This window comes from Symphalangus syndactylus, chromosome 17 (genome assembly GCF_028878055.3).
Source record: "Symphalangus syndactylus isolate Jambi chromosome 17, NHGRI_mSymSyn1-v2.1_pri, whole genome shotgun sequence".
NCBI lineage: Eukaryota > Metazoa > Chordata > Mammalia > Primates > Hylobatidae > Symphalangus > Symphalangus syndactylus.
The window spans coordinates 51879795-51886154 of NC_072439.2; the positions used below are offsets into that span (position 1 = coordinate 51879795).

The 6360-nt window shown below is 41.7% G+C and overlaps 1 non-coding gene across 1 annotated transcript; it reads right to left on the bottom strand.

Annotated features, from left to right (window-relative positions):
* Positions 1-5970: 5970 nt before the first annotated feature.
* On the bottom strand, positions 5971-6074 carry LOC129467164 (small nucleolar RNA U13). Its single transcript, XR_008652295.1, has one exon. It is a non-coding gene; the product is annotated as a small nucleolar RNA U13 (small nucleolar RNA).
* Between the last annotated feature and the right edge of the window lie 286 nt (positions 6075-6360).

Sequence of the window (6360 nt, forward strand, 5' to 3'; positions counted from 1 at the left end):
GCCAAACTGCAGCTTCAGAGATGATTTATTCCGCGAGTTTCCCAGCTTGCAAAACTTTCCAAAGTCCTCTTACTGCTGTACTATCATTGCTGTTTGGGGGCCAGTAAAGCCCATCAGGGGCTTATCTGGGGTTAACAAAGGCGTCGCTGACTTGCACCTCTTTACCCTGAGGGGCATAATTTAGGTGACTCTTCCAAGTTGGCAAAAATAGATGCCTGCCATACCATTGGTCCTAAATTTAGAGAGTGCAGAGTCCTTATTAAGACTAAATTGTAAGGAAAGAAAACACTTGTGGGGTTACTCAGGGCAAGTAATTACACATAGTCTTTTTTTATTCCTCTTCTGGTTTCTGTCTCCTAGTAAGATACTTGTAAAAACAACAACAAAAATGAAGACAGGCGTTGCTCTCTTAAGACACCTCGGCTGCCCCTCACTGGCATTCATCTTATCCTGTGGTTTGCAAGTGTTTTTAGCAGCAGAACTCTTTTTCCAGACAAAATCTGCCATGGAGTTTTAATGGATAACACAGGCAGAATCCAAGTGGCCATTTCCCAGACACCTCCACAGACCCTGATTCCAATCATCTCCAGCAGGACTGTCCTGAGTGTGTGTATGTAAGTGAGGTTTATTGCAGTATGATTTTCATACAGTAAAATTCAATACAACAAAATTGTAATAACAGTCTTGTAATAATGCCGTAATCAAGACACAGAACAGCTCCATCACCCGCTAAATTCCTTTGCACCCCTTTCTAGCAAATCCCCTCCCCTCATCCTCATCCCTTATCTGATTTCTGTCTCTATAGCTTTACCTTTCCCAGAATATCATATAAACGGAGTCATGCAGTGTGTAATCTCTTGTGCCTGGCTTCTTTCACTTAGCCTGATGCTTTTGAGGTTCATTTGTGCTTTTGCATACATCAGTATTTTGTTTCTTTTTATTACAGAGTAGTCTATTGTTCTTGTGGTGTTTTTCAATGTCGTCCTTTAGCTTCCAATTTCTTTTCTGCATAAACTGTAAAGCTGCCCATTCAAATAATTTTCTTTTTTCTTTGAAATGCTGAGATTGAAGCCCTGATAACACCATTGCAGAGGCGCAAGTGGAAAAGAGGGTGCGTGACCCTAGAGGCATCCTTGCTGTGCCACGCTGCTGCATCAGAGCCGCTCACAGAGCTGACTCCCAAGCCTCCAAGTGCCTCGTCTCTGCCCAGGACTAGAAGTCCTAGGAATTGTCTAATCAAAGGAAGGAAGTACTGCTTGGATTCCCTTTTTATTGTATTTTCAATTATAATTAAGAGACAAATTTTTAAACCAGGAAAAGAATATGAGGGAACGTGTTTGTTCAGAAATATACCTAGGCCACTAAAAGTCTTCCAAGGGCAAAGATGTGCCTAAAATACAATTTCCATACAAAAACTTAAACCAAAAATCTCAGCTTTGTCCACTGCATGTGTGACCACACAGTTGTAACAATCTTTTGGATTCTCAATTCTGCCATCTCATGAGTAGCTTTTGTCCCCCTCTCAAAGGTCATACCACTTGTGGATGCTCTCACATCTAAAGAATCTGCCAGAGCAATCAAGGGCACTTTCCTTCCTCCTCCCCAGCCCCACTCTTACAGTACTCCAGGAGACTGAGACTGAGACTCATTCTCTGCTCCCTTTAAAATATTTTTGTTCTGGGTTTTATTTCTTTAATTTGTCATGATTTAAAGATGCTTTAATATTTATGAACTACCCCCAGACACTTTCTTGAAATAGATGGAGTGTTATTGATAAAATAAATGTTATGAGAATTAAGCATTGTATTTCTTATCATTTTGAGTCCCCCTAATATTTTGCTTGTGCTGAAAATAATGGCTCCTCCCTGTCCTGTCTGCTTTGAGCTGAGCTAGATCCACGCAGTTTGTCACTGCTCCTGAAAGTGAGTTTGACTTCTTGAGACAGGAGGGAGGGATATAGGAAAGTCATCATTTAAAAGGAAGAGCACTTTGCATTTATTAGTTCATTTAGGCCAACATATTTTGAGTCATTCTTCTCTGCAGACCTGTGCAGTACCCTGAGGCTACAAAGACAGTTGCTGCAGCTGACAGTAAGGTGGGGTAGACTGTAATACAATGAAATGCAAAGTGCCAGCATGGAGGTAGAAGGTGTTGTGCAAAGAAAGGGGAGACCACCTCTTCCTGGGCTATGGAGAAGGAAACTTCACGGACAAGATGATTCCTGTGCTGGGTATTGAAGAGCGCATGGGAATGTTCTGGGTGGAAAAAAGGAGCTAGAGTCCCCTGTGCAGAGAAACTGACTTGTGTAAAGATGCAATAGACTTGAGAAAGAGAGCGACAAAGAGAGACAGAGAGTTTGGTGGAAAAGCAAACGCTGTTGTGAAGTGGGAAACTGTGTGTGGAGAGTGAGGTGGTGGGGGGATCCTCAGGGTGGGATCACCGAGCCATGGGTGTTCTGCTCCAGTTTGGACCTTAGCCTACAGCAAATGAGGGTGAGCAAAGAATTTTGGGTGGAGGAGGGTCAGCGTGCATTCTGAAAAATCCCTCTGGCATCTGTGGCAGGGGGATGGAAGGTCCTGCCAGGGCCCAGGTGAAAGAAGATGTGTCAGCAGCACAATGGAAAAAAGAGAATCCATCCCAGAGACATGTGGGATGCAGAACTGATAGAGTCCAGGAGAAAGGTGAGAGGAAAGAGGGTGCAAATTACTTCATTTCACTCCCGCAATAACACCGTGACATAGGGGTCATTATGTCCATTTTACAGATGACAAAACTGAGATTAAAGAGGTGAAGAAACTTATGTGAGTTTACACAGCTAATGAAACAGAAACTGTATCACAGTATTGAGGTGCTGCACTCAGGAATTGCTCAAGCATGTGAGATCGTGAGAAAGAAACACATTTAATGAATTATGGAAAACTACCCTTAAAAACCCCAAAAACAAAGCTTTGGAAAAAGTTTCCTTGAGTCCTCGGAGACCAGTGTTTGGGCAATATGCTACCAGGGACATACGTGAAACGAGCAGATCTTAAGAGGGCTTGCCTTGAAGATCGAGGGTTTCTCCTCAATCATCCTCTTTCACTTTGTCCTTCTGCAACTGGGGAAGACAGATTTGTATAATAACGCATTTGCATCTAAGAGCATTTCAGCAAAGCATGCTTCCAGCTGCCTTTTCTGACACAGGCACATCTCCCACCGTCATTTTATTGCTTTGGGGTAAGTGGCCTCCTCCCCACTCCCGACTGCTTTGGAGATAAGAGAAGGCAGTGAGGGATTTATCCTTTTACCCATAGTATTGTGGCTGTAATTTAAAGCTGCCGTAACTCATGTATAGAACTGTGACTACAATATCATGGAAAAAGCCATCATTCAGACTCCAAATGAAGAAATGTGGAGTCCTGTTTCTTCCAGCTGTAAATTGCCTCAAAACCAGCAGACAGCAGCTGGCGTAACCAGACACTGGAAACTAAGGTTTGGAAAGTTATCCATGACAAATTGCTTTTTCTTTCCTGCGTTTTCCCCACATCTTCACTAACATCAAAACAGTTTTTCTGCTGGAAGGTGATGAGAACTAGATAACTGATCCTTACTGAGTTAGTACATGCCAAATTTGGGAAGTGTCCTGAAACATTTTTAGAGCCGGATTAAATTTGCAGATAATACAGCCTGGTCAAGTTGGGATGGGTTACTTAGACTAGTTCTGTGGTGACAGCAGTTATAAGTCTTCCAGGAACCACGGCATCTGTTTTTTCAGTGTTCCTAGAGTGAGGTATGGCAAACCAGTAATTTCTCCCACCCTGTTCTGACCCATGATTCCCACCCATGGGCAGGGGTAATAGCCTATCCTGTAGTTTAAGCTCAGCACCCTAATCATCCTGCGGAGAGCTAACGGAGATCGTGAATCCCCTGAGACCTGTTTCCCACGTGTCATACCATGCTCAGCTCCGTCTGCCGGGCGCCCTTACACATGGCTGTGAGCACCTTCTATGCATCAAGAATATTTTAGGTACTTTATGCTCACTGTATTATCTAACTTAACCTTATCACAGACCTGCAAGTTAGATATTATTACTATTCTCATTTTATAGTTGAGGAAATTAAGACATTGAGTGACTCAATGAATAAGGAGAAGTACAATTGTCACCCCGGTCAAGCTACCACTTTTGCCTCTGTGATTCACAATGCTTTTAGCCCTCTCTTCAAAAAAGCAGGACAAAAATATTATAATTATTATTGAATGTGTAAATTCTCAAACTAATTATTATGTAAGTATTTCTGGAATATCGTTTACTTCTAGAAGTTAATAATTTCCTATTCTTGTGCTTTTGTCTTCAGATTTGTGAGTTCAGGCTCTGGGATTAGATGGCTTGGGTTTAATCCCAGCTCTGCCACTTTTTACTGGTGTGACTTTGTTCAAGTAACCTAACCTCTCTGTGTCTATTTAGAATGAAAATTGTAAATAGCATCCACTTCATAGGATTGTTTTCATTTTTAAAGAAGATAAATGGATGTAAAGTGCCCAATCCAAGGTGTGGCGTATAATTTGTGTGGTTGCCTGTTACACTGGTGACGTGACCCTGAATGAGCCATGCCATCCAGTATTTAAGTCCTTATGTAGTTCCCTCTCCCATTGACTCTGGACTTGGCTGAGCAGCTTGTTTTGGCCATTGAGATTCTAGCAAATGGTATGGAAGCAGAGTCTTAATAAGTGCTTGCAAATAGGGGTTTATCCTCCTTGGACACTTGCTTTTAGAGCCCTGAGCCACCACATAGAGAGATTATGTTGTCCTATTGGACAGACCACCTGGAAAGAGAAAGATAGAAATGCCCAACAAAACTCAAGCTCTTTTATCCAGGCCAACTGAGGCACCAGACAGCTATCTTGGACATTCCAGTCTCAGCAGACACCATGTGGAGCAGAAGAAACTCCCAGCTGAGCCCAATCAATCCATAAAATCCTAAGAAATAATAAAGTATTGTCTCAAGCAACTAGATTTTGTGGCCTGTTACACAGCAATAGATAACAGAGATTGACTGCATTTAATAAAGATTAGCTATTTTTAAGTTATCATCATTATCCAATGACTCTATTTCCTCCAAAATAATTAACATGAAGACATGAAAAACTTTCTTAAAAACTCACTCAAAAAAGTGCTGTCTTCCTATTATTTGCAGAGCAACAATGACTTGTCTCCCATGTATATAAAATAGTATCCCTCCAAAATATGCCTTCATAGCAATTTTGAACTCTTAGATTTGCAAAGCAAATTTAAATTTCTCATCATGTTTGGATTATTATTACTTATTATGTGACTATAAAATTTCTCTATTTTTAAAAATCTTTCAAAATGCATGGGGGATTTGGTGCATTTGTGCAGAACCAGACCTTATTTTTCATCTACTTACTGACACTTCTTGAGAGAAAGTTAAAAAGTACTCAACACTACATCAAAACCACAGACTCTCGAGGATAAAAGGGCCTTTGAAAGGTCATCCAGTCTGCTATACTCTAGGTAGACTTTTCATCTTAGCTTCCCTGAGAGCTGGCAAGGCTCCTGTTTCTAAAGTTCTGCAAGCAATGTTCCCTGGGTTAGCAGCCACAAAGCCCTTCATGCATGGCATTGGTGTTTCCGGGGGAAACCATGGGGCAGTGTTAACTTTGTGTCCTTCTTGAGTCTGCCACATTATAGACTGCTGTAGTTTAGGGTCACGTTTGCAGCCATGAAGAGTGCCATTTGGTAGAAAGTCATTCATTTTTTGCTTGTATTACACACAGCTTCTATTGGGCATATGTGAGTAAAAACAAAATTGTAAGGTAGGGAAAGTTCACCTGTCGTCCCCACCCTTCTCTTTTGGCTAGCACCTGCAGGCTTTCATCTTTTCAAAGACTGGCTTGTCTTCAGTTGTTTACAGGACAAGTGAGTTTTCGCCTTGCATTACCTCTCCTTCTACATTGACTTTTTTTTTTCATGTCAGGTGGGCAAAGTGCCAACCTGTAGGAAGAAGCTTTGAGGGAGGCACATCTCACACATAGTGTGATACCCCATCATCATGCTCATGAATTGCAAAAGGATCTATACTGACATATTAGGCTGAATATCTCTCTCTGTCTCTCTCTCTCTCTTTCTGTGTGTGTGTGTGTGTGTAATATACATAAAACTATAAATCATCCAGTTGTAGAGGTAAAGGCCTTATGCCCTGTTAATCTAATTTGTAAAATCAGAGAGACAGGAAGTAGAGTCTATTCCAGCTCCCCCACCCTTTTCTGCCCTAATCATTTTAAGATATGAATGGGGGTGGGAGCAGAAGTCAGGAAGGTGACCAGGAAAAGCATTTGGCTTGGAGACAAACATTGACAAA